Raw genomic sequence first — 14,548 nt, 5'->3', positions numbered from 1 at the left:
AAGGAGGGAGGAAGGAAGGAGGGAAGGAAGAAGGGAGGAAAGGAAAGAAGGAAGGAAGGTATGAAAGAAGGACAGAGGAAAGAAAGAGAAGGAGGGAGGGAGGAAAGAAGGAAGGGAGGAAGGAATGAGGAAGGAAGGAAAGGAGGGAGGAAGGGAGGAAGGAAGGAAGAAGGAAGGAAAGGAGGGAGGAAGGAAGGGAGGAAAGGAAAGAAGGAAGAAGGAAGGAAAGGAGGGAGGAAGGAAAGGAGGGAGGAAGGAAGAAGGGAGGAAAGGAAAGAAGGAAGGAAGGTATGAAAGAAGGACAGAGGAAAGAAAGAGAAGGAGGGAGGGAGGGAGGAAGGAAGGAAGGAAAGGAGGGAGGGAGGAAAGGAAAGAAGGAAAGAAGGAGGGAAGAAAGGGGGATGGAGGAAGTACAGACGGAAGGAAGGAAGGGAGGAAAGAAGAATAAGACGGGGTCAATTTGACCCGGGAGGACGACACGAGGGTTAAAGTGAAGAATGAGTCACTCAGTGTGTGTGTGTGTGTGTGTGTGTGTGTGTGTGTGTGTGCAGGCATGTAAGTGAGTCACGGAGTCATTCAGCCTTTATTAGCCCTCGTGTCGTCCTTCCGGAAAGAAAACAAAGGAAAGGAGAGAGGAAGGGAGGAAGAGAGGAAGGAAGGAAGAAGGAAGGAAAGGAGGGAGGAAGGAAGGAAGAGAGGAAAGGAAAAAGGGAGGGAAGGAAGGAAGGTATGAAAGAAGGACAGAGGAAAGAAAGAGAAGGAGGGAGGGAGGAAAGCAGGAAGGGGTGGAAGGAATGAGGAAGGAAGGAAGGAAAGGAGGGAGGGAGGAAAGGAGGGAGGAAGAGAGGAAGGAAGGAAAGGAGGGAGGAAGGAAGGAAGAGAGGAAAGGAAAGAAGGAAGAAGGAAGGAAAGGAGGGAGGAAGGAAGAAGGGAGGAAAGGAAAGAAGGAAGGAAGGTATGAAAGAAGGACAGAGGAAAGAAAGAAAAGGAGGGAGGGAGGGAGGAAAGAAGGAAGGGGTGGAAGGAATGAGGAAGGAAGGAAGGAAAGGAGGAAGGAAGGAAGGAAAGGAGGGAGGGAGGAAAGGAGGGAGGAAGGAGGGAAGAAAGGGGGATGGAGGAAGTACAGACGGAAGGAAGGAAGGGAGGAAAGAAGAATAAGACGGGGTCAATTTGACCCGGGAGGACGACACAAGGGTTAAAGTGAAGAATGAGTCACTCTGTGTGTGTGTGTGTGTGTGTGTGTGTGTGTGTGTGTGTGTGTGTGTGTGTGTGTGTGTGTGTGCAGGCATGTAAGTGAGTCACGTCACATGTTCATTCTGACTTTTACACGAATTAAGCATCTTCATTAGAGATCCGCAGGCGTGACGTCTGAAGTCCAACTGTTTCAATTTTAATCTCATTTAGCTTCAGAGAGTTTTATAATGACCTATCTGGATAACATCTTAACGAACACACACACACACACACACACACACACACATACACACACGCCACCCGGCCGCCTTATACAGTCTCATAATTAAAAATGCATATGTGTGTGTTTGCTCCATCAAACCCCTCAGCAGCTCCAGAGAACGGAAAGCTGCTCGCTGAAGGGCAAAAGAGTTGTTGTTACACGAATGTCAATTTAAAAAAACATTTATAGAAGTCAGAAGAGAAGATATTCATTTGATTTCAGAATAAAATGCGGGAGGGAGGGAGGGAGGGAGGGAGGGAGGAAGGAAAGGAAGGAGGGAGGGAGGGAGAAAGAGGAAGGAAGGAAGGAAGGAAGGAAGAAGCAAGGAGGAAAGGAAAGAAGGAAGGGAGGAAGGTAGGGGGAGGAAGGAAAGGAAAGAAGGAAGGGAGGAAGGTAGGGGGAGGAAAGAAAGAGAGAAGGAGGGAGGGAGGAAGGAAAGAAGGAAGGGAGGAAAGAGAGAGGAAGGAAAGAAAGAGAGAAAGAGGAAGAAGGAAGGGAGGAAAGAAGGAACAGTCAAAACAGACGGGGTCAATTTGACCCGGGAGGACGACAGGAAGGTTAAAATTCATTTATAGAAGTCAGAAGAGAGGATATTCATTTAATTTCAGAATAAAATGCAGCTTCAGACAGAATTCAGACAGCAAGAATGAATGAAGGCGTAACCTTTAACTGATTCCATCCATCCTTATTTGAACACTTATCCTCCGGAGCAGCAGCGGTGTCAAACATGGAGTCTTTATAAAGTATGAACAATGAGCAGGAAACCAGGTCCAATCTTTCAATGAATATATAATGAGGTCATATTTAAATCATTCATATGTTAAACATCAATCTCAGGCAGTTCATCTGTTCTGTAGATAGATGGTTTATTATAGTAAAGTTATATATTACATATTATATATATATATATATACGTTGTTATAAAATGGTTTTACTGGTCTGGCTCACACTGTCTGAATGAGTTTAATGATTTAAAGGGTCGCTGGGTAAAATAAAAAGGTAAAAATGATCCAAAAGATAAATTTAAAATGAGCTTTGAAATTAAAAAACAAAAGGAAAGGAAGAAGGAAGGGAGGAAGAAGGAAGGAACGAAAAAGGAAAGGAAGGAAAGTAGGGAGGAAGGAAGGAAAGGAAAGGAGGGAAGGGAGGAAGGAAAGGAGGGAGGGACGGAGGGAGGGAAGGAAGGGAGGAAAGGAAAGAAGGAAGGTAGGATGGAGGGAGGAAAGAAGGAAGGAGGAAAGGAAAGAATGGAGGAAGAAGGAAGGAAAGGAGGGAAGGGAGGAAGGAAAGGAGGGAGGAAGAAGGAAGGAAAAGAGGGAAGGAAGAAAGGAAAGGAGGGAGGGAAGAAAGGGAGGAAGGAAGGGAGGAAAGGATGGAGGGAGGAAGGAAGGGAGGAAAGAAAAGAAGGAAGGGAAGGAGGGAAGGAAGGAAGAAAGGCAAGGCAGTTTTATTTATATAGAGCATTTCATACACAACTCAATGTGCTTTACATAAAACAGAAAAACATATAATTTGAGAAACAATAAAATAAAAGGAAACGAAAGGAAGGAAAGAAGGAGGAAGGAAGGGAGGAAAGGAAAGAAGGAAGGTAGGAGGGATGGAGGAAAGAAGGATGGAAGGAAGGAACAGTCAAAACAGACGGGGTCAATTTGACCCGGGAGGACGACAGGAAGATTAAGTAAAATGAATGTCATGTCTGCTAAGTTTCTGTTTACTGTTTTATTTTGAAATCACTAACCCTTTGTCTCTGTTCTAGATTCACCTTCCTGCTCGCCCTTCCCCCGTCTCATCACACCTGCTCCCTGATTGTTCTCCCCACCTGTCTCCCATCTTCCCTCGTTTCCTTTTGTATTTTTGTCGCCAGTTCGTTGCACTTCATGGTCCTCGTCCCAACGTCTTTCGTAGCACTCTTAGTCATAGTCATAGCCTCGTCTTTTTTCTTGACCCTGCCTTTTGCCTCTCGCTTTTCTGATACCTCTGCCTGTCTGACTGCCTCTTTGTGTACCGAACCCTGTCTGGAATAAACCTGCCTTTTTTTCGTCCGAGCCTAGTCTGTGTTGTGCATTTGTGTCCACCAGTTCTGTGCTCTGGGGAGTTCGTGACAATGAAACCGTTAATTGTATATCTGGATGTGTCAGTCCAATACCAATATCAAAATCTGACAGTAGAAAACTAGTAATTATATTCTGATATCCACTAAAGAAATGCAAACCAGATAAATAATGAGGATAGATAACCGTGTCTCTAATTGACACACTATGTAATGGAAAGATATTCATCTACTGTATCTATGACAACTTCATGCTATTGTCCCACATATATATGAATAATTAGATATTTGTGATAAGCTAAAAATGGTCTTATTTAAACAGTCGGGCTCTTTTCATACCAACAGCAATTATTATTTTTCCACACATAGAAATCTGAAATAATTGGAGGTCAAATTTCTGTTGATTGAATCTAGAAAGCGTCCATACGTTACGTTACGTTCCTCACTGAATAACAATCTGTCACAGTTGTTTAGTTAATAGTTAGAGGAGCTTCAATCCTCCATCGCTTCCTCACTTATCTCCTATAATAGTCTCATGATAATTATCACTGTAATAGCTGCATGTAAAACTTCCCCAGAGCTCACAGCGGGGGCTTTTAGCTCAAATAACGTGTGTGCACCGTGAGTACACAACGTGGGAGTGAACACCAGTGTGACGAATCCTTGACCCTTCATTTATAAGCTGTGTGGGTTTGTGTGTGTGTGTGTGTGTGTGTGTGTGTGTGTGTGTGTGTGTGTGTGTGTGTGTGTGTGTGTGTGTGTGTGTGTGTGTGTGTCCAGTTCTGCTCAGTGAGGCACGTTAACTGTGACGAAGCATGAGACCTGATCTAATGAGGACTGAAGCACGACTGGACTGGATCACCTGGAGCTGCCAGATGGGATCCTGCACGTTTCATGTTGGACATTCAGATGAACTCTGTATTGTATGCATTCATGGCCGTTTATGTGCGTCAGGCCTCAGGGATCAAGCTCATTATTACGGCTGGATATCGACCAAAATGAATCAATACCAAGTAGTATGGAATCGATACCTGTAGTCGATCCTTTTTGCACCCTGAACTAGAAAATATGACTACTTGACATTGGACAAAGACCCATTGTAGTGGCCATTTGTCAAAAAACAAACCAAAGTCATCAAGTCCAGAGTCCATAAGGTTGGGTTCTCGGTATCGAAGAGTCTCCTGTCAATCGATACCTGGTGACAAAATAGTGAATTGGGGAGTGGGATGCGTTGATTCATCGCTATGGAAACCCCTGTACTGGTGAGTTGAGGGAGACAAACTGGATGTTCGAGATAACAGGGATATGAGATACTAGAGCTGAGTGTCAGTACTCAATGCTTTTAAGGTATCAACCGAAATCAACCAAGTAGTATCGAATCGTCGCCCATCAATCGATACCTGCAGTCGATCCTTTTTGCACCCTGAACTAGAAAATATGACTACTTGACATTGGACAAAGACCCATTGTAGTGGCCATTTGTCAAGAATCAAACCAAACTCATCAAGTCCAGAGTCTGTAAGGTTGGGTATCGGTATCGAAGAGTCTCCCGTCAATCGATACCTGGTGACAAAACAGTGAATTGGGGAGTGGGATGTGTTGATTCATCGCTATGGAAACCCCTGTACTGGTGAGTTGAGGGAGACAAACTGGATGTTTGAGGTAACAGGGATATGAGATACTAGAGCTGAGTGTCAGTACGCAATACTTTTAAGGTATCGACCGAAATCAATCAATACCAAGTAGTATGGAATCGATACCTGCAATCAATCCTTTTTGCACCCTGAACTAGAAAATATGACTATCTGTACGGACTTGCTCACAGCCAATCAACGCAAGCGTTCTTGGGTTTAATGCATCATGTGATTGGTCCACTGCCACAGCAGCTACGACCCGTCTGTGGTGGTGAAGTCGTGGTGAATCTGAGTTAGCTTAGCTTAGCAGTTCAGGAGCCAAGATGCCTCCTAAACATCATTTTTAAACAATACTCAGCCCTAGCTACATATCACAACCTCTTGACTCTGCACCATGGACGTAGTTGCAGTTTAGTTGTCTTTTCTTTTTCTTTCTTCCTTTCTTCCTTCCTTCCTTCCTTCCTTGACCCGAGGACAACAGGAGGGTTAACAGATAGGAGCCTGAACCAAACTGTATGAAGCATTAAATCAAATATTAAAAGTGAAGCTCATAATTCTGTCCTCGTCGTGCTGTTTCAGTTTCATTTCATCCTTCCTTCCTTCCTTCCTTCCTTCCTTCCTTTCATCTGTCCTTCCTCCCTCCTTCTCTTTCTTTCCTTCCTTCCTCTTTTCCTTCCTTCTTTCCTTCCTTACTCTTTTCCTTCCTTCTTCTTTTCCTTCCTTCCTTCCTTCCTTCCTCTTTTCCTTCCTTCTTTCCTTGCTTCCTTCCTTCCTTTTTTCCTTCCCTCCTCTTTTCCTTCTTTCTTTCCTTGAAGCTCATAATTCTCTCCTAGTCGTGCTGTTTCAGTTTCATTTCATCCTTCCTTCCTTCCTGGAAGCTCATAATTCTCTCCTCGTCGTGCTGTTTCAGTTTCATTTCATCCTTCCTTCCTTCCTTCCTTCCTTGAAGCTCATAATTCTGTCCTAGTCGTGCTGTTTCAGTTTCATTTCATCTCTCACCAGATTGAAATCTCGTGTCTTTAGATGAAAAGTAATTATAATTGAAGAATGTTATTTGCATGCACTAAACTAAACTGCTGATCTGTATTCACGTCACGCTGCTTTGTGATAACGCTGAACGAACGTATGTAGCTCTTGGGGTCGGTTTCCACGATGCATATCAAAATATAAAGTTCTCTCAAAACTCTGGTTGCCATGGAGATCTGCACAGTTAATTAGGATCTGTTGGGAATAAACTGATTTGAAATGGTAAAAAAAAAAACCCTGAAACCTTCCTGTCGTCGTTGACTGTTCCTCCCTTCCTTCCTTTCTTCCTTCCTTCCATCTGTCCTTCCTTCCTCCTTCACTCTTTCTTTCCTTCATTCCTTCCTTACTCTTTTCCTTCCTTCCTTCTTTCCTTCCTCTTTTCCTTCCTTCCTTCCTCCCTCCTTTCTTTCCTTCCTCTTTTCCTTCCTTCCTTCCTTCCATCTGTCCTTCCTCCCTCCTTCACTCTTTCTTTCCTCCATCCCTCTTTTTTCCTTCATTCCTTCCTTACTCTTGTCCTTCCTTCCTTCCTTCCTTCCTCCCTCCCTCCTTTCTTTCCTTACTCTTTTCCTTCCTTCCTTCCTCTTTTCCTTCCTTACTCTTTTCCTTCCTTCCTTTCTTGCTCTTTTCCTTCCTTCCTCTTTTCCTTCCTTCCTTCCTTCCTTACTCTTTTCCTTCCTTCCTTCCTTCCCTCCTTCCTTACTTGACTCGAGGACAACAGGAGGGTTAATCTCTCAACAACCACACTCATATATTCAGTATATTCAGTGTAGTTTTTAACATTAAAGGGCAAAGACATTTTATTTTGAAAATCCAAATTAAGAATTACAGATATGAAATAATGATTTTGTGTTTGTTAGCAGAGTGTCTTTTACTTTGGTGAGGAGGCAACTGTTTCCTGTTTGTTATACTTTTTTGTACATTTTTTGTTGGTTTTGTGTTATATTTAGAAGAAAACGTAATTTAGATTAATCCTTTTTAGGACTGTCAAACGATTCATTTTTTAAATTGCGATTAATCGCAGAATTTCTATAGTTAATCGTGATTAATCACGTTTTGAATTGCATGTTTAAAATCCCGTTATTTTCCATTTGAAGGCAGTTTTAAGCCCATAATGTAAAGCATTTCTTACCAGAGTGTCTTAACTGGGAATCAATCACGGCTCTGCTGCGACTCCCACACTCCAAAATGGTCCTTTGGTGGAGCTGAGGCTGGCTTGGCTGCACCTGGGTGTTTAGCGTGGAGGTGCTAACTCAAACTCCACGTACTCCGGTGGTAGTTAAACTCCGTTTGACACAGGTTGCATTTTACTTTTGACTTGTCAACTGAAGCGTCTGGAAGTGTTTTAAAGTTAAACAAGCCGTTCAAAAGTCCAGTAGCTCTCTTACTTTCCATCAGCGCGGTAGGTTTACTGCAGGAGGCCACTTCAAAGCATAGCGCTACAGCTAGAGGAGCCGTCTACGGGGGAGTAGAAGGGACAAAAAGGCTTGCAAAATTAAAATGCCATTAAAAAAAATTAACGCGTTATGGATTGCATTAATCTGATCACGATTAACGCGTTAACGCTGACAGCCCTAATCCTTTTATAATAATATAGGGCTTTGTTCCTCTCCATTTATAATTACTGTACCTGTAAATTATGAGCTGCAAAACTTACAAAAACTAAAACTACAGATATAAAACTTTGTTCTCAAGCTCAGCCTTTCTGAATGATTTAATATCTCTTATCTAATAACCTTTTATTTTGGCTGCCAGGGATAAATAATAAGAAATGCTGTCTGAAAAGCAAATGTCTCAACAATACTTAATGACTACAGCTAAGAAAATATGCTAATGCTGCATTAATGAATACCTGCAGGGTTTCCTACTTTTTTAAAGCCATTAGCAGAAGTTAGTAAGTCATCTGCAAATATATAAACATCAGGGATTGATTCATTAGGTTCTCAGACGTTTACAGGCTCAGTTAATGTGAATAAATTGACGGCAAATGGATTTGGGGTCTTAAAGCTTTCATCTTCCTCATTAACTGAAGGGCTAAGAAAGAAATATAGGCTATAAGTGTCCTGCTGGTAAAACTCCAGCTAAATGGATTACTCATTTCTCAAAGCATGAATCGGTCTGACTAAAGCTTTTAACTGAGCTCGAAACATTAATGAATTAATGCAGGAATGATTGTTTGTTTCTAAACTGAGAGAAAACTACTTTGTGGTTTGTTGGGCAGTGGTTGTCGTCTTACTACACACACACACACACACACACACACACACACACACACACACACACACACAGTAAGAAAGAGTCCAGAGTCGTGTTTTGTGCTTGAGAATAGTACATCAGTTGTTGGACGCGGGTAAAGGCCAACACTTTGTGCTTGGTTACAGTCTTTCACACAGTCGATATTTACACAGAATTATACAATGTACAGTACAACGTTACGGCCAATGTTACAAAGCGGTTTACATTCATGTTTGATAAAGGTTGAGCAGCATCTGGGTCCTCCGGTCAAACCTTGTCACAAATATATGTTTAGAATAGCATCAGTGATTTTCTTTAAATAATAGAAAACAAGCTAAAAAAATAAAACAACAACACACACACACACACAAAGGGAGCGTTTCATCATAGAAGGTTCATAAAGATGACAGAGTTTGACGGCATCTTGTTGGGTCTCTGTTCTCTAAGCTCGATCAGGGATGCTAGCATCGGCAAACGTTACAGATGATGTTACGACTGTGTCATCAATAAAGATCCCAGTTGGCTGTTCGACGACTTCTGTTCTCAGTCTCATACTTTAAGGTTACTGAAGTTAAGTAATCAAGTAATTTCCTTACAGTTTCTGTCCTCTAAGCTCGATCAGGGATGCTAGCATGGGCAAACGTTACCGATGTATATCAGGCCGGATACACAAGATGTGCAAATGCCATTTCTTTTAAAAGTTGGGGAAAAAGTTAAAAAATTGCTTTTAATGACCCAAACAGATAGTAAGTTAATACAGATAGGCAGCATGGTCACACAAGCTAACTGGCTAGCTTTAAAAAAAAAATAGTTTATTGATTTTCTAGCCAATTCATTTATGGGTCATCGCTATGTTCCCTTAGCACAGGTATGGCCACTCCATGTAAAATGAATTCAGACATTTTCTTCTAAACACATTAAATAGGTCATAAATGTATTTCTAAAAAAGGTGTAAAAAGCATTTCAACCAATTAGATTTGAATTGTGGAGCTAGGATTAGCATAAACCCGCCCCTGCTGCTGTAGAGGTATAAATACATTCAGCACACACTACTACTACTACAGTCTACAGTTAGCCAGTTAGCTGAGTTAGCACTACTACTACTACAGTCTACAGTTAGCCAGTTAGCTGAGTTAGCCGCCGAGCTAGCAGCAGAAAGCTCTCAGACCTAGCATCCACCTGTACCATTTCTGGTAGGTGGTGACTTTGATTGACAGGTGACACTTGGTAGGGGGCGGGGCTTCAGCGTTTGGGAGCAGAGAAAGAGGCTGATTTTTACACAACTTTGAAGCCTAATTTCATATATTTGGGGATTTTTTTAATCATTCAAATTTGGCAAGGTGGTTAACAACATACTTTTCTGTGGTATGTCAAACTCAGAACACATATTTATTCTTACTTTAAGCTTTTTTTATCTATGAAAACGTTTGAAAGAGGTGAAATGCTTTATTTAATTATTAACCTGAGGGAACATAGACACGCTCCCTTTGTTTAGCTGATTCAATACTGAAGCAACTCTGCAGACAATTACAAAAGATGTTGATGTGAAACTGTGGAACTCTAGTTGTGGCATAAAAACAGATTGAAGCTTGTTGATTGACTAATTTTCATCAAAATGCACCTTGGGAGTTCTTTCCTGATTGGTTTTATGTCCACAAACTTCCAACCAGATGTTTTTCTAACACAGCTGTTCATATCTTGCACTGATGATTCAACCAGGAGTCCTTAATTGCTCCGATGTTTCCGATGTCTCCTGACCAGAGCTGACATATCCCTGCACTGCATTGTGGGTATAGCTATGGGGGGGATTCAGAGCAAAACATCACAAGATGACGCCAAACTGCCATTTGACCTGCTGCCATTTTAAAATATAACACAAATGTAGGAGACACACAACTGAAACTGAAAACTCAAATATGCTGCCATTAAACTAAAGCACACTGTGGTTCAAATAGTTTTACAAAAAGACAAAAAAAAAGAAGTAATGTTTGAGGTGGACACAGTCAGGTGTGTTTGAAATAACAACTGATGACAACATTTCACCTGTTTGGGGAAAAGAAACCGTTCATTGGAAGCTGTTTTAAAGGAGCAGTGTGTAGGATTTAGTGCCATCTAGTGGTGAGATTACAGATTGCGACCAACAGAAAAAATGCCTCTCCGCTTTCAAGCATGTAGACCAGAGGTGTCAAACTCATTTTCATTCAAGGGCCACATACAGAACTACTTGATCTCATGTGGGCCGGATCATTAAAAAGATGGAAGGAAGGAGGGAAGGAAGGAAGGAATGAACGAAAAGGAGACAGGAAAGAAAGATGGAAGGAAGGAGGGAGGGAAGAAAGATATGATGAACGGACAGAAAGATGGATGGAAAAAAGGGAGGAAGGACAGAAGGACATGAGAAAGAAAGTAAGGAAAGATGGAAGGAAGGATAAAAGGAACGAAAAGAAGACAGGAAGGAAAGAAAGGGAGGAAGGACAGATGGAAGGAAGGAGGGAGGGAAGAAAGGGACGAAGGACAGAAGGAAGGAGGGATGAAAAAAGGAACGAACGAACGAAAAAAGAGAGGAAAGAAAGATGCAAGGAAGGAGGGAGGGAAGATATGATGGACGGAAGGAAAGAAAGGGAGGAAGGAAATATGGAAGGAAGGAAGGAGGGAGGGAAGAAAGGGAGGAAGGACAGAAGGAAGGAAGGAGGGATGAAAAGAGGGAAGAAAGGAAGGAAGGAAAGTGGGCCAGATTGGACCCCTCAGCGGGCCGTTTCTGGCCCACGGGCCGCATGTTTGACACCCCTGATGTAGACGATCTTAAAATGGCTCAAAACTTGCATTAAAAAGTTCCTCTCTAGAGCCAATGCTTGATTTGTCTGTAGAAAGGCTCATTCTAACGTAACGAAAACACAATGATTCTTACTTACGTATATTATATTTGATTGGTGCCATGTAGGCATGGGATGATAACCGTGTTCAAGGTATACCGCGATTTGAAAAAGCCACGATAACCGAAACCGCCAAATTTTCTGTCATACCGTTCCTGAGGTATGAGCTGTTTTTAGTCTGGTCATATAAATCCTTCCTTCCTTCCTTCCTTCCTTCCTTTTGTCTTTCCTTCCCTCCTTCCTTTCCTTCCTAATCCCTTTTCCCTCCTTTCCTTCCTTCCTTCCTTCCTTCCTTCCTTTTGTCTTTCCTTCCCTCCTTCCTTTCCTTCCTCATACCGTTCTTGAGGTATGAGCTGTTTTTAGTCTGGTCAAAGACAGGAAGTGCTGGTCAAAGACAGGAAGTGCTGGTCAAAGACAGGAAGTGCTGGTCAGAAACCCCTCAGGTGGTGCAGCTGCAGCGTAGAGTATCACGACCCCTCACACTATCATTACAGATTCAGGTTAAATTAACATGTCTGTCTTTATTTTTCTTCCTTTTAGGAACATTTTAGAGCTATTGCGCAATACCGCCATACCGTGAAACCGTGATTTTTTTGCTTATGGTTATCATACCACCAGAATCTCATACCGGCCCATGCCTAGTGCCATGTCTGTTTTACTAGATGCCACTAAATTCTACACACTGGTCCTTTTTTTAAGATGTGTGTTTCGACAACAAAGCTTAGCAGCGGCAGGTTTGTTTTTTGTGTGTATACATATATTATATTTTTTGTAGTTACCTTCGGTTCGTTCTTAGAGGAAGACACCTTTTCTATATTTTTGAGGCATGCATTCATAGGAAAAAGAGAGCGGAGGGAGGGAGGGAGGGAGGAAGGCAGACGATAAAAAGCTGGAGGTAAACAGCAGGGTAAGATTTGTTGGGAGGGAACAGAGGGGATTGTGGGATTGCTGGGTCGGTCGAGGCGAGGCGGAGAGAGAGAGAGAGAGAGAGAGAGAGAGAGAGAGAGAGAGAGAGAGAGAGAGAGAGAGAGAGAGAGTCCACAGATTGAGGGATTTAAAGAGGAAAAGACAAGAGGGACACCGAGGCTAAGTCCCCTGAACAACAAAAAGATGGATTTTATCTTCCGATGTGTGTTTTACCACATTTAAAGCTCCTGATTTGCTTCTTTACTTAACAGTTTAAATTAAGACTTGTCGTAATATTGATGTGTATTGTGTGTGTGTGTCATTATTCAGCCCACTGTGTTTACAGTGAATTAAAGTGTTGACACAGCTGCTGCCAGAGGGAAACTGAAGGTTGTAATTACAATTAGGCAATTAGGGTTTAAACACATAATGAAAGAACCGTTGATAATAACATTCTGAACAATTCATTAACTTTGGAAAGTGGAAATTAAGACGTAACTGCGGGATCTTTGTGTGTATACGTGTGAGAAAAACACAATGGGCCTCATGCAGGAAGCACTCAGGAACAGATGTGCTCTTAAGTGGAACATGGAGTGATTTTAGGAAAGTGTGTGGCACTCATCAATTTTCAATCAACTCTCAGAGGCAAGGAAGAGTTCGACGAGTCTGTCTGACTTTCCTCACAAGGACAAAATACTACTCCGACATAAAAAACACTCATCCGAATGATTTTTCACCTTTATGAATAAATGGAGCAGAACAGGTCTTCTTTTATGCACATTTCAGTGGCGTTGATTATTGTTCATGTTGAAAACTCACTGACTTTCACCTCCTTTAGGGGGTTTTCTGCTTTTTATTTATTCTGTGGAGACTGAAAATCCTGTTTTAGTAGTAATCTGACAGACTCACCAGATGTAGATTAAACTGTATCTGGTACTGACAGCCAAACAACAACTTGGAGCTGGAGTTATATCTGTAACCAATAACTGAAAAACAAGTGAGAGCTACAAGAATTACATTTAAATGAGTTTGATATTTGGGTCAACCTGGAGGTATAGAAGTTAAATACAGTAACAAGATAATGAAATGATAACCTGAGTCTGTGGAGGAACGGAGAGATGATCGGAGAGGAAATCCAATCCTTCACTTAATTAGGTGCGTTAAATTAGTTTTGAGTATGTTACGATCATTTGGGATCATTTTTATGTAATTTGGGTTGTTTTCCATGAACCAACAGTAAGGGTCTTCTCATCCAGGTATATTGGGATTGACAGCAGTCGCTTCGTGCTGCATTCATGTCAATATCGGAGTTATCGTAATCAGAGTTTCTTACTTCTAAATAGGATTCGTGTAAACATCCAGGTCACGATTACTGACTGCAAGAAGCTCAGATTTACACAACTTTTGCCTGAAAACCAAACAAACACGGCCATTAAACCCAGGCTTAATTGATAAGTCTGGTAAAGGGGCAACTTTTATGATAATTTGACAGGTTCTAGGCTTTGATTGGTTACCCTAACCTTTAGTAGTTTTTATACGTTATATATATGTTAATAGTTGTAAAGTTGCCCAAACAAACAAACAAAAAGGTATTTGGAGTTTGGGTCCATTTTCTGTTTCCATGATTGTCAATATATTGGTTAACGTTTGTCACCAGTTCCAAGAGATTACATGTTAAAAGAAAACAACATTACTTCTTGAAATATTGACATTTGACATCAGTCTGACATTTGGTATGCCTGTAGACATTTGGTTCAGATTTATCCAACGTTTGCCTGTAAACCAAACAAACACGGCCATTCACGGTAATTAAACCCAGACTTAATTGGTATGTCTGGTAAAGGGGCAACTTTTATGATAATTTGACAGGTTCTCGGCTTTGATCTCAGTCCCTTCTGGCTTTTATACATTATATATATGTTAATAATTGTAAAGTTGCCCAAACAAGCAAAGGTATATATTGGTATTTGGAGAAGTTTGGGTCCATTTTCTGTTTCCATGATTGTCAATATATTAGTTAACGTTTGTCACCAGTTCCAAGAGATTATATGTTAAAAGAAAACAACATTACTTCTTGAAATATTGACATTTGATTGGCATTTAACAGTTTTGAGAGGTTTGGGGTAAGTTTGGCACACTGCTTACTCATTGCCCTGTAAAAACTTCCTACTTTTACCAATCAGTCTGAAAACCAAATAACATGACCATTTACAGTAATTAAACCCAGACTTAATTGATCATGTGTTTTTCATATGAAAATTTTAAAAATAGGCAACTTTTATGATAATTTGACTGATTCTGGCGACACTGGGTGGCATACATCAGACACGGTGGTGCAATAGTTTTTATACGTTATCTTTATGTTAATAGT

The sequence above is a fragment of the Scomber japonicus genome, chromosome 22 (assembly GCF_027409825.1).
Source record: "Scomber japonicus isolate fScoJap1 chromosome 22, fScoJap1.pri, whole genome shotgun sequence".
NCBI lineage: Eukaryota > Metazoa > Chordata > Actinopteri > Scombriformes > Scombridae > Scomber > Scomber japonicus.
The sequence above is the reverse complement of the archived record's forward strand: the minus strand, read 5'-3'. Positions refer to the sequence as shown.